Source organism: Arachis hypogaea, chromosome 20 (genome assembly GCF_003086295.3).
Source record: "Arachis hypogaea cultivar Tifrunner chromosome 20, arahy.Tifrunner.gnm2.J5K5, whole genome shotgun sequence".
NCBI lineage: Eukaryota > Viridiplantae > Streptophyta > Magnoliopsida > Fabales > Fabaceae > Arachis > Arachis hypogaea.
Genome location: NC_092055.1, coordinates 95666592 through 95679493, shown reverse-complemented (window position 1 = coordinate 95679493; position 12902 = coordinate 95666592). Strand labels below are relative to the sequence as shown.

Here is a 12902-nt window from a genome sequence, read left to right as displayed (position 1 = left end):
GTATTACCAACTTGAAACTACACTGGCACTGTTATTAATAATATCAAGCTTGTAATCGGGTTAATGGAACGCGATTTTTATGAAAACTTTTCCTTAAAGAAAAAATCACAAATAAGAAGAAACGCGAGATTACACAAACTAAAAAGATAAACAGATACATACAAAAACAGGATTATATATAATCGAGATCCGGTAGATGTTTTGAGTCGTATATATATACACATACAACACCCATAAGATGAAATGTTAGTCACTCCCTCACATTTATGTATATATATACGACTCAAAACATCTACACCGGATCTTGTCCATATAGGAAGCCCCGAATTGTAACTCCCTACCACATAGAGCTTTACGTTTAAGTTCGTAAATCAAAGGTGGTAAGGTATTACGACCTCTGAAAGAAAAGACGTATATAAATATAGTTGAAAGAAAATTATAACTAGGAGCCTTGAAAAGGAAGCTAAACAAAAGCATAACGAAAAATTGCATCACTCACGACCGGGTAAGCGTAAAAGGATAAAAAGATCGAAAGGAAAAGAGTAATATACATATAAGGGATTCTAATTCTAATCTAACTCTACACCTTCTATTTTCTTCAAACCTCCTAAGCACCGGATGGAACAACCCCTATCACGCCTCCACCATTTGAGGATCTCTCAGATACAAACGCATACAAAACAAACAAGGAAAACATAGATATAGATCGCAGTTACATCAAATAGATTAGATAGCAGTTAATCACAGATAAGCAATTAGGCAAACCAAGACAGCTGCATACCCAAATAAATCATACAAATGCATATGATGTATGCCTATCCTATGGCTGATGAGTCTCATCTATCGGTTATATATCCAACCCGACATGTCCTGGTAGCTAACCTTCGACAGAAAAACTACATCGCAGAGTAAGTGGAACTGAGCCATAACCCCTTGCATACTACCCGCTTAACCCAAAGCAAGTGGAGTAACCCAATACTACTACATACTACCCAGGCGGGCGTTTACAAGCTCAACCTAGAGCAAGTTAAATAAATCACTACTGCTGCTACTGCCTAGGTGTCTCACTCAGTGACCCAAAGCAAGTGGGACAAACCACAACCCTTGCTACTGCCCAGGTATCTCACTTCCAATTTCATTCTCAATATCATTTCAATTCATTCAAAAATCATAATTTAAAATCAATCTTCATCATCACCATTAATCATATCTTGTTCAGCATTTTCAACACTTCATTAATTAAATTTTTCTCTTCACAAACCCCTTTCAACATCAAACTAACTTCCTTACTATGTTCACTCTCTTTCCAAAGTCTAAAGACTAGTTATCAAACCTTAGAAAGTAATTATAGAGGTTTGAAAAAACTAGAGAAATGGTTGATAGTTCAAAAATTGTGAATTTTTAACAAAACAGTGGTTTCAAAGGGTTACAAGCTTACCGGGAAGGTCAAATAGTTAAAAACAGAGTTTTAGTGTAAAATAGGACATCATGCATAAGTACGCACCAGACGAACTTCCCTTCATGTGCGTACACATCATGGTGTGCGTACGCACAACTTTGTGAAATTCCCAGGGAGTGTGTACGCATACCCCCTCGTGCGTAGTCTCACCAACGCTCTGGTTTGTGCATGCGCACGACAGTGTGCGTACACACGCATACCAGAAATTCTGATTTTCTACAAAATTGTGTTTTTAAGTCCAAACTTCAAATGCGCATAACCTTTCGTTAGAAATTATTTTTCATCCGTTCTTCAAACGTCATAAACTACTTGGACCTAATTTTTATTTAAGACAAGTTTCACCAAATTTGAGGATCCGAGGGCCAAGTTATAGCGCGTCAAATTTTGGTAAAAATTGTGTTTTCACCAAAACTCAAAATCATAAGTTTTTCCAAAGTTTTCAATCCAAAATCAACTAAATCATAACCAAATCCATCCCAAACATTATCATAACTCACCATGTACCAATTCCACTACTTATCAATCATTTAGTCAACCAAAATACTAATACTTCATTATCAATTCCACATCATATTCATCACATATATACACATATACAATATTTGCATCAAATCCCACCATTTCACTACCAAATCTAGCATCATACTTATTACATACATACATACATACATACATACATACATACATACATAGACATTTAGTCCATTAAAATCCAACCATTCAACATTCAAACCTATCCTAAGAAAACTAACCTAAGTTTTCACGCAACATTATAAATTAACTACAGGAAACGAAAACCATACCTTGACCGATTTTCTCCCAAGCCACAAAGCACCACCAAACCTCATTTTCACAATTTTTCAAACCTTTAAAGTCCATTTGACAAGCTTCCAAAGGTTCCAAAAGTCCATTTGAGTGCTTCTGTTCCTCAGCATGAATGAGCTTTGAAATAGGGAAGAAAGGCTGAGCTTATGTATTTATATGGTGGGCCTTGGGTTCGGTTTGGGCTCGGTCTAACCGGTTTAGCCTGCTGGCCCAATTTTTTGCCAAAATCTTTAAAATTAGTGTTAAATTTCATATTTTAAATATTTTTACCTCCTCAAAGTATAAAATTTAATTTTCTTAATTTCTTGGAATAATAATTAATTTAGTAGATAATTATTTATTAATTATCCAGAGTTTACATTCTACCCACCTAATAAAAATTTTTGCCCTTGAAAATATCGACTACCACAAAAGCGAGAGTATAGTTTCCTGTCCTTTTGCCAATCTCCGCAATGCCTCATCTCTCGGAACTTCTCCTCCTCATCTTAGTAGTTCTAATTTCCTCACAATCACTGAGCTCCTGCTGTCGTACTCTGATTTGTTTGTCTTTAAGAATTTGATTACATTCGCCCCACGCCAACCCAAAATCTCCTTAAGCTCTACAAGATTTAACGGCAATATCCTTTACGGCACAATCAAGTTTATTCCTAAGTTCGACACTTTCAGTCCTAATTTATCATTTTTGTCTTAGGTATGGATAATTGAAAAGTCTCAATATCCTATAATGTGATTAAAATTCAGTTATCAATTTCACAATTACCTCCACCTCGTTGTGATAGACCCGCGTCCGTAGCTCTTCCAAGTGCACAATCCCTGGATATATGCCCCGGTAACCCACATCGAGAGTAATGACCTATCCCGAACCTGCGCAACTCATTTTGGCCTTCCAACATCAACGCCCACTTCATGGAGCAATCTTCTGCGAGCTGCCTCTTGTTAACTAACTCAGTAAAACTCCTTATCCTTTATGGACATATGTAATTGAATATCTCTCTCCTGAGTCCCCTCATGTACTGGGCACAAGCCCATTCTTCGTAAAACTCTGTCTTGAACTTATTCTAAGGAATATCAATTACTTCCACCTGTAGGGTACAACACACATCTTGCCACCAACGTTGAGCATCTCCCTTTAACATATGGGTTACTATCTTTACAGACTGTACTTCGAGAATACGCTGAGTTTGTAAAAACTTCTTCACGTCTCAAAACTACCTATCGGACTCCAAAGCATTGACACTTCCATTAAACTGAGATGGGCCAATCTTAAGGAAGTCGACGAGGGTCATAAACCTATAGTCTCAAACTATGTTGCTTGTACCAGCACCAAAGTTCCCACCTCGATGTCCTCATGCCAGTTTGACCACGGGTATTTCCCCCTGAGTACCTCGCCCAGGTCCGTGAGATGCCATGTGGTTCCTGTTTACACCAAACAATTGATATTAAGGTGATCAGTCTCAATATCTCAAGTTTAGTGATTCAAAGTCCCAAATGCATGCTCATGAACAAGTATGCTAGATATACCAGTCAGATATCCTAAGTAGCATATACACACAACCTAGAATATGCTCAGAAGCATAATCAATCCATCCCTCAGGCTCTACAGGAATGAACTATTCTGAAACTAAAATGTAACAAATTTCATGTTCATACCCAGGACCGAGCTATGGGGTCCGGGTTGCATGAACACAAAAGACCGACCTCTTTAAAGGTTTGGCCATTACAAACGAACTCTCTACAAAGAGCTCGGAAGATCACCACAGAGGCCCAAGGAGGCCCAGAATGAAAAGACCACCGACTACTAGAAGGCAGTTGGCCAAAGATATGATCTCACTTACAAAAAGATAAGATAAGATAACAATTTTTTCTAAAAAGATGATCGTCAATCACTACTATAAATACACTAGAGCACCCAGGTATAACTCATACTCCAATTCTACAAAAAACCTACCTAAATCCTGTACTGACTTAAGCATCGGAGTCTCTTGCAGGTACCACTACCCACCAGTGACCAAGGACTGAGCAGCCCCTCCACTGCAACAAGTCGGACACAGTAGACATAACCGGATTAGAAGGTCTCGTCCGAGATTGACCACTCCATTTTAGGTAACCCCCGGAACATTGGCGCTATTGCTAGGGAACCTGGATGTCATTCCAAACATCATGGCAGACAACACTCCTCACAAAGAATACGCTTCCGAATGGAAAATGGTACGCCGAACACAGAAATCCTAGATACTATCCGTGACCAGCAAGATCGCCTTAAACAACTTGAACAAGGAGCCGAGTGACAACGAGAAGCTGAGCAGGATCTACGAAGAGAAACAAGACGGCATAGAGAGCTGGAGAAGAAACTCCAAAAGCTCGAAGCCGACCTCAAAGCTAAGACTGCACGATCCAACCGTGAAGCTAGCCCCCACAGGGAACAAGACCCATTCACAAAAGAAATCATGAAAGCTAAAGTTCCAAAAGATTTCAAGGCTCCCAACGTGACCCTATACGATGGAACTTCTGATCTGAGGCACCACCTCAGCAACATTAGGAGCCAGATGTATCTCACGGATGCCTCAGACGCAACCCGCTACAAAGCTTTCCCGACTACCCTCACTAAAATAGCTATAAAGTGGTTCGACAACCTACCACCAAGATCAATCACGAGCTTCGACGACTTCGCCAAAAAATTCCTAGCCAGGTTCTCTATACAAAGGATAAAGCCAAGCACGCTCCAAGCCTGCTAGGGATCGAGCAATGAGATCGGGAAAGCCTCCGAAACTACATGGAAGGATTCAATAAAGCATGCCTTGACATACAGAATCTCCCTATAGAAGCAGCCATCATGGGACTTATCAACGGTCTACGTGAGGGACCCTTCAGTCACTCCATATCTAAAAAACACCCCACGTCCTTAAACGAAGAACAAGAACGGGCCGAGAAATACATCAACATGGAGAAAAACTCCCGATTAGGAGAATCCTCCAAAGCCAGGTTCTCCTACCTATCTCGGGACAAAGAAAAAGATTCAAGGAAAAAGGAGGACCAATCCACAGAAAAGCCCAGAAAATATCATAACTATACCCTCTTCGGGTATCTTTAATGGACGTCTACCGAGAAATATACAACACAGAAAAGATCCCACCACCTCGCCCAATTAAGCACAAAAGGGGAGGAAGTCGAACCGAGTACTGCAAATACCACAGAATCTACGGGCACTGACGTTAGGATTTTTGCCAGTAAAGAATTTCATAAAAATAGTCGCGTTGTAGATATAGTCTCTAAACTGACAGAAATCCCTTCGTACAAACGTTTTGGTTGTCACAAGTAACAAACCCCTTTAAAATTGATAACCGAGTATTTAAACCTCGGGTCGTCTTCTCAAGGAATTGCCGGGAGGTGTTCTTATTATTGGTTATGAGTCTTGTAAATTGGGGGTTTTGAAAGTAAGGAAGCAGTATGTTGAATGATAAGAAAAATAAATAATAATAATAAAATAAACTCTTGGCAAGGTATTAGAAATTGGAAGTCCAGACTTAGTTATCCTTATCAATAATAATGAAAGTTGAATCTTAATTCCACTTAGTCAACCTTTACTAAAGTAAAGGAAAGTCAAGGGATTAATTAGTTTGATCTTCGAATCCTATTTATTTCCTAAGAAAAGATTGGGATTATTGAAGTTCAATTCAATTGGCAAGATAACAATTATCAATTATGCTGTTGAATTGGATAACTCCTGAGTTACTGATTTCTTAACCAAAACCAAGAATGTAAAAAACTAAATATAAATCACAAATCTGAAAATACCTCAATTGCATTAATAAAGAAAATCATAACATGAAAGCCATAAGCCAATTATTCAAAAGATAAATATCAATTAAAGTACTAAGGTGAATAAAAATGGAAATGAAATTAAACAGAAAAGAACATTAAACCTGGGATCGAGAGTCACTCCTAAAATTAAGAGAAGTCCTAAATCCTAATCCTAAGAGAGAGAGAGGAGAGAACCTCTCTCTCTAAATCTACATCTAAAACATGAAAAGTGAATTATGAGAGCCTCCTTATGAATGGATGCATTACCCCACTTTATAGCCTCTAATCTGTGTTTTCTGGGTCGCAAACTGGGTTAGAAATAGCCCAGAATTCGCTGGTCTCGAATTCAACCACGTTGGATTTCTGTCACTGCGATGCGGCCGCATGGATCACGTAGTCGCATCGCCTAGCGTCAGAGAAATTATAGCATATTATATATTAAATCGAAGCCCAGGATGTTAGCTTTTCAACGCAACTAGAACTGCGTCGTTTGGACCTCTGTAGCTAAAGTTATAGCCGTTTGAGTGCGAAGAGGTCAGGCTGGACAGCTTAGCAATTTCTCCAACTTCTTGTATTCCTTCCACTTTTGCATGCTTCCTTTCTATCCTCTGAGCCATTCCTGTCCTATAATATCTGAAATCACTTAACACACATATCAAGGCATCTAATGGTAATAAGAGAGGATTAATAATAAGCAAATATAAGATCAAAGAAGCATGTTTTCAATCATAGTACAAAATCAGGAAGGAAATATAAAACCATGCAAATATTATAAATAAGTGGGTAAAGAGTTGATAAAATCCACTCAATTGAGCACAAGATAAACCATAAAATAGTGGTTTATCAGGCACCCCACTAACGAATGCTACGACTTAAAGAATGTCATAGAAAAACTGGATCGAGAAGGAAGGCTAGATCGATTCCTAGCCAACAGAACGGATGAGCTAAAAAAGAGGAGGGATGAAGAAGGCAAACGAGCTGAACATCCCACTCACACCCCGGAAAGGCATGTTCATATGATCAACGGAGGATTCGCAGGAGGAGGAATCTACAAATTGTCCCGCAAAAGGCACCTTAAAGAAATATACCATGTCAGATAAGGGGATAGGTCACCCGACCTCCCCACTATTTCTTTTGCCAAAGAAGATGCCACGGGCATCATCCCTGGGCATGATGACCCCATGGTCATTACCATCATACTAGCCAATGCCAACCTCCACCGAACACTGGTTGACCAGGGAAGCTCCGCAAACATCCTATTCAAATTCGCCTCCGACAACCTCAGACTACAAGAAAAGGAGCTTAAAACATATCCCAACAGCCTGTTTGGGCTAGGAGACGCTCCGATCCAACCGCTCGGATACATCCCACTGCACACGACCTTCGGAAAAGGATCTCGGTCTAGAACACTGAGCATAGACTACATTGTGGTTGACGTGAACTCCGCATACAACGTCCTTATAGGCTGGACGACCTTAAATCAGCTCGCCGCAGTAGTCTCCACTCCCCACCTATGCATGAAGTTCCCAACCCCAGAAGTAATAGCCACCGTCAAAGGAGATCAAAAACTCGCGCGACGCTGCTATAACGAAAGCCTGAACCTAAAGGGCGACCCCAGAGGAAAAGAAGCCAATGCCATTGAACTCGAAGGAGCCTGGGCTCGCGAAGAACTTCATCCTCAACCAGAAGGCGAGACTGAAGAGGTCCAAATTAGAGACACCCGGGATAAAATAACAAACATAGGTGCAAACCTAAAGGAAGATCTAAAAGAGCTGCTAATAAAGTTCCTAAGAGATAATTCCAACCTCTTCGCATGAAAGGTCGCAGACTTGCCTGTCATAGATCCTAGCTTAATGTGCCACAAACTGGCAGTGTACCCTGATGAGCGGATAATTTATACGCTTTTTGGCATTGTTTTTACATAGTTTTTAGTATGATTTAGTTAGTTTTTAGTATATTTTTATTAGTTTTTAATTAAAAATCACATTTCTGGACTTTACTATGAGTTTGTATGTTTTTCCGTGATTTCAGATATTTTCTGGCTGAAATTGAGGGACTTGAGAAAAAATCAGATTCAGAGGTTGAATAAAGACTGCAGATGCTGTTGGATTCTGACCTCCCTGCACTCAAAGTGGATTTTCTGGAGCTACAGAACTCCAAATGGCGCGCTCTCAATTGCGTTGGAAAGTAGACATCCAGGGCTTTCCATCAATATATAATAGTCCATACTTTGCCCGAGTTTAGATGACGCAAACTGGCGTTCAACGCCAGTTCCATGCTGCATTCTGGAGTTAAACGCCAGAAACAGGTTGCAAAATGGAGTTAAACATTAGAAACAGGTTACAAACTGGTGTTCAACTCCAAGAGAAGCCTCTACACATTTAAAGCTCAATACTCAGCCCAAGCACACACCAAGTCGGCTCCAGAAGTAGATTTCTGCATCATTTACTTATCTTTGTAAACCCTAGTAACTAGTTTAGCATAAATAGGACTTTTTACTATTGTATTTACATCTTTAGTTTCATCTTTAGATCACGTTTGGGGGCTGGCCATTCGGCCATGCCTGAACCTTTATCACTTATGTATTTTCAACAGTAGAGTTTCTACACACCATAGATTAAGGTGTGGAGCTCTGCTGTTCCTCATGGATTAATGCAAAGTACTACTATTTTTCTATTCAATACAAACTTATTCCGCTTCTAAGATATTTATTCGCACTTCAATGTGAATGTGATGATCGTGACAATCATCATCATTCCCAACTTATGAATGTGTGCCTGACAACCACTTCAGTTCTACCTTAGATTGAATAGGTATCTCTTGGATATCTAATACAGGGGACCGAGTCCGAGATATTAGAATCTTTGTGGTATAAGTTAGAACCCATGGATGGCCATTACTGAGATCCGGAAAGTCTAAACCTTGTCTGTGGTATTCCGAGTAGGATCTGGGAAGGGATGGCTGTGACGAGCTTCAAACTCGCGAGTGCTGGGCGTAGTGACAGACGCAAAAGGATCAATGGATCTTATTCCAGTATCATCGAGAATCGACAGATGAATAGCCGTGCTGTGACAGAGCATCTTGGACCATTTTCACTGAGAGGACGGAAAGTAGCCATTGACAATGGTGATGCCCAACATACAGCTTGCCATGGAAAGGAGTAGAAATGATTGGATGAAGATAGCAGGAAAGCAGAGGTTTAGAGGAACGAAAGCATCTCCATACGCTTATCTGAAATTTTCACCAATGAATTACATAAGTATCTCTATCCTAGTTTATATATCAATTATGTTTTAATTATCAAATCTCTATAACCAATTGAATCCGTCTGACTGAGATTTACAAGGTGACCATAGCTTGCTTCAAGCCGACAATCTCCGTCGGATCGACCCTTACTCACGTAAGGTTTATTACTTGGACGACCCAGTGCACTTGCTGGTTAGTTGTGCGAAGTTGTGACTAAGAAACAAGATCATGAACATGCGTATTTAGTTTTTAGCGCCGTTACCAAGGAAGGAACGATCACGATTTCTGCGCACCAAGTTTTTGGCGCCGTTGCTGGGGATTGTTCGAGTTTGGACAACTGACGGTTCATCTTGTTGCTCAGATTAGATAATTTTATTTTAATTTCAAGCTTTTTGTTTTTGTTCTTTTATTTTCAAAAAATTTTCAAAAAAAAATTATATTTTCAAAAAAATAAATTATTCTATGGCTTCCGAATTTTTAAGAATGAATTCTAGAGTTTCAAGAGATATGTCGAATCCTGGCTGGCTGTTAAGCCATGTCTGATCTTTTGGACCGAGGTTTCACTTATCCTCAAGAGAAGGGCTTCTTTATCTTCTTCAGCAAATCAGCTGTTATATGCCATGTCTAGTGTTTCGGACCGTTGCTTTCACTGAAAGCTTGGCTGGCTAGTAAGCCATGTCTAATTCCTGGACCAGAGCTTTAGACTAACATTGCAAGATTCTTGGAATTCTTATTAAAATTTTTGAAATCCTTATTTTTCTTTTTCAAAATAATTTTCGAAAAATCCAAAAAAATTTAATAAAATAAAAAAAACCAAACAAATAATTTTGTGTCTCTTGTTTGATTCTTGTGTCAGTTTTTAAGTTTGGTGTCAAATTGCATGTTGTTATTTTTCTTGCATTTTCGAAAATTCATGCATTGCATTCTTCATGATCTTCAAGTTGTTCTTGGTAAGTCTTCTTGTTTGATCTTTAAAATTTCTTGTGTGTCTTTTCTTGTTTTTCATATGCATTTTCAATTTGTTAATGTCTAAAAATTAAAAATCTTTGAGTTTGGTGTCTTGCATGTTTTTCTTTTCTTCAAAATTTTCAAAAATAAGTTCTTGGTGTTCATCTTGACATTCAAAGTGTTCTTGGTGTTCATCTTGACATTTATAGTGTTCTTGCATGCATCATGTGTTTTGATCCAAAATTTTCATGCATTGAGTCTTTTTTATGTTTTTCTCTTTCGTCATTAAAAATTTAAAAATAAAAAAAAATATCTTTCCCTTTTTCACTCATAAATTTTAAAAAATTTGAGTTGAGTTTTTCAAAACTTTTTAAAATTTAGTTGTTTCTTATGAGTCAAATCAAATTTTCAATTTAAAAATTCTATCTTTTTCAAATCTTTTTCAAAAATCAAATCTTTTTCATTTTTTCTTTCATATTTTCAAAAACTTTATGATTGATTTTCAAAATCTTTTTCTTATTTCTAATTCATATTTTCGAAATTAATGCTAACAATTAATGTGATTGATTCAAATTTTTTAAGTTTGTTACTTGCCTATCAAGAAAGGTTCAATCTTTAAATTTTAAAATCATATCTTTTTGTTTCTTGTTAGTAAAGTAATCAACTTTAATTTTCAAAATCAAATCTTTTTAAATTTCTTTTTCAAATCTTTTTCAAAATAAATTTCAATCACATCTTTTTCAAAATTTATTTCAAAATCTTTTTTAACTTCTTTTCTAACTTCTTATCTTTTCAAAAATTGATTTTCAAATCTTTTTCAATTAACTACTTGACTTTTTGAGTGGTTTTAAAAGTTTACTATTTCAATCATATCTTTTTCAAAACTACCTAACTAACTCTCTCTTTCTAATTTTCGAAAATCCCTTCCCTCTTTTTCAAAATTCCTCTTTAATTAACTAATTGTTTTAAACTTTAATTTAATTTAATTTCATTTTTCTTTTTTTTTTAATTTTCAAATTTTCACTTTAATTTTAAATTAAAAATAAAATATTTTAATTTTAATTTGTTTAATTTTCGAAATTCTCTCCCTCTCACCTCCTTCTAATTATTTATTTATTTACTAACACTTCTCTTCATCTAAAAATTCGAACCCTCTCTTCCTCCTGGTGTTTGAATTTCTTCTCTTCTACTCACATAAAGGAATCTCTATACTGTGACATAGAGGATTCTATATTTTCTTTGTTATTTTCTTCTTTGTCATATGAGCATGAACAAGGATAAGAACATTCTTGTTGAGGCTGATCCTGAATCTGAAAGGACTCTAAAGAGGAAGCTAAGGGAAGCTAAAGCACAACTCTCTGGAGAAAATCTGACAGAAATTTTCGAAAAAGAAGGAGACATGGCCGAAAATAATAACAATGCAAGGAAGATGCTTGGTGACTTTACTGCACCTAATTCCAATTTACATGGAAGAAGCATCTCAATTCCTGCCATTGGAGCAAACAATTTTGAGCTGAAACCTCAATTAGTTTCTCTGATGCAACAAAACTGCAAGTTTCATGGACTTCCATCTGAAGATCCTTTTCAATTCTTAACTGAATTCTTGCATATCTGTGATACTGTTAAGACTAATGGGGTTGATCCCGAGGTCTACAGGCTTATGCTTTTCCCATTTGCTGTAAGAGACAAAGCTAGAATATGGTTGGACTCTCAACCTAAAGATAGCCTGAACTCTTAGGATAAGCTGGTCACGGCTTTCTTAGCCAAGTTCTTTCCTCCTCAAAATCTTAGCAAGCTTAGAGTGGATGTTCAAACCTTCAGACAAAAGGAAGGTAAATCCCTCTATGAAGCTTGGGAGAGATACAAAGAACTGACCAAAAGGTGTCCTTCTGACATGCTTTCAGAATGGACCATCCTGGATATCTTCTATGATGGTCTGTCTGAACTATCAAAGATGTCACTGGACCATTCTGCAGGTGGATCCATTCACCTAAAGAAAACTCCTGCAGAAGCTCAAGAACTCATTGACATGGTTGCAAATAACCAGTTCATGTACACTTCTGAAAGGAATCCTGTGAATAATGGGACGCCTATGTGGAAGGGAGTTCTTGAAATTGATACTCTGAATGCCATATTGGCTCAGAATAAAATATTGACTCAGCAAGTCAATATGATCTCTCAGAGTCTGAATGGATTGAAGGAATCATCCAACAGTACTAAAGAGGCATCTTCTGAAAAAGAAGAAGCTTATGATCCTGAGAACCCTGCAATAGCAGAGGTGAATTAAATGGGTGAACCCTATGGAAACACATATAATCCCTCATAGAGAAATCATCCAAATTTCTCATGGAAGGATCAACAAAAGCCTCAACAAGGCTTTAATAATGGTGGAAGAAACAGGTTTAGCAATAGCAAGCCTTTTCCATCATCCACTCAACAACAGACAGAGAATTCTGAGCAGAATCCATCTAGCTTAGCAAATATAGTCTCTGATCTATCTAAGGCCACTTTAAGTTTCATGAATGAAACAAGGTCCTCTATTAGAAATTTGGAGGCACAAGTGGGCCAGCTGAGTAAAAGAGTCACTAAAACTCCTCCTAGTACTCTCCCAAGCAATACAGAA

General features: G+C 37.8%; 1 non-coding gene across 1 annotated transcript; it reads right to left on the bottom strand.

The window, feature by feature from the left end:
• Window positions 1–12071: 12071 nt before the first annotated feature.
• On the bottom strand, window positions 12072–12179 carry LOC112788126 (small nucleolar RNA R71). Its single transcript, XR_003195505.1, has one exon. It is a non-coding gene; the product is annotated as a small nucleolar RNA R71 (small nucleolar RNA).
• Window positions 12180–12902: the final 723 nt, after the last annotated feature.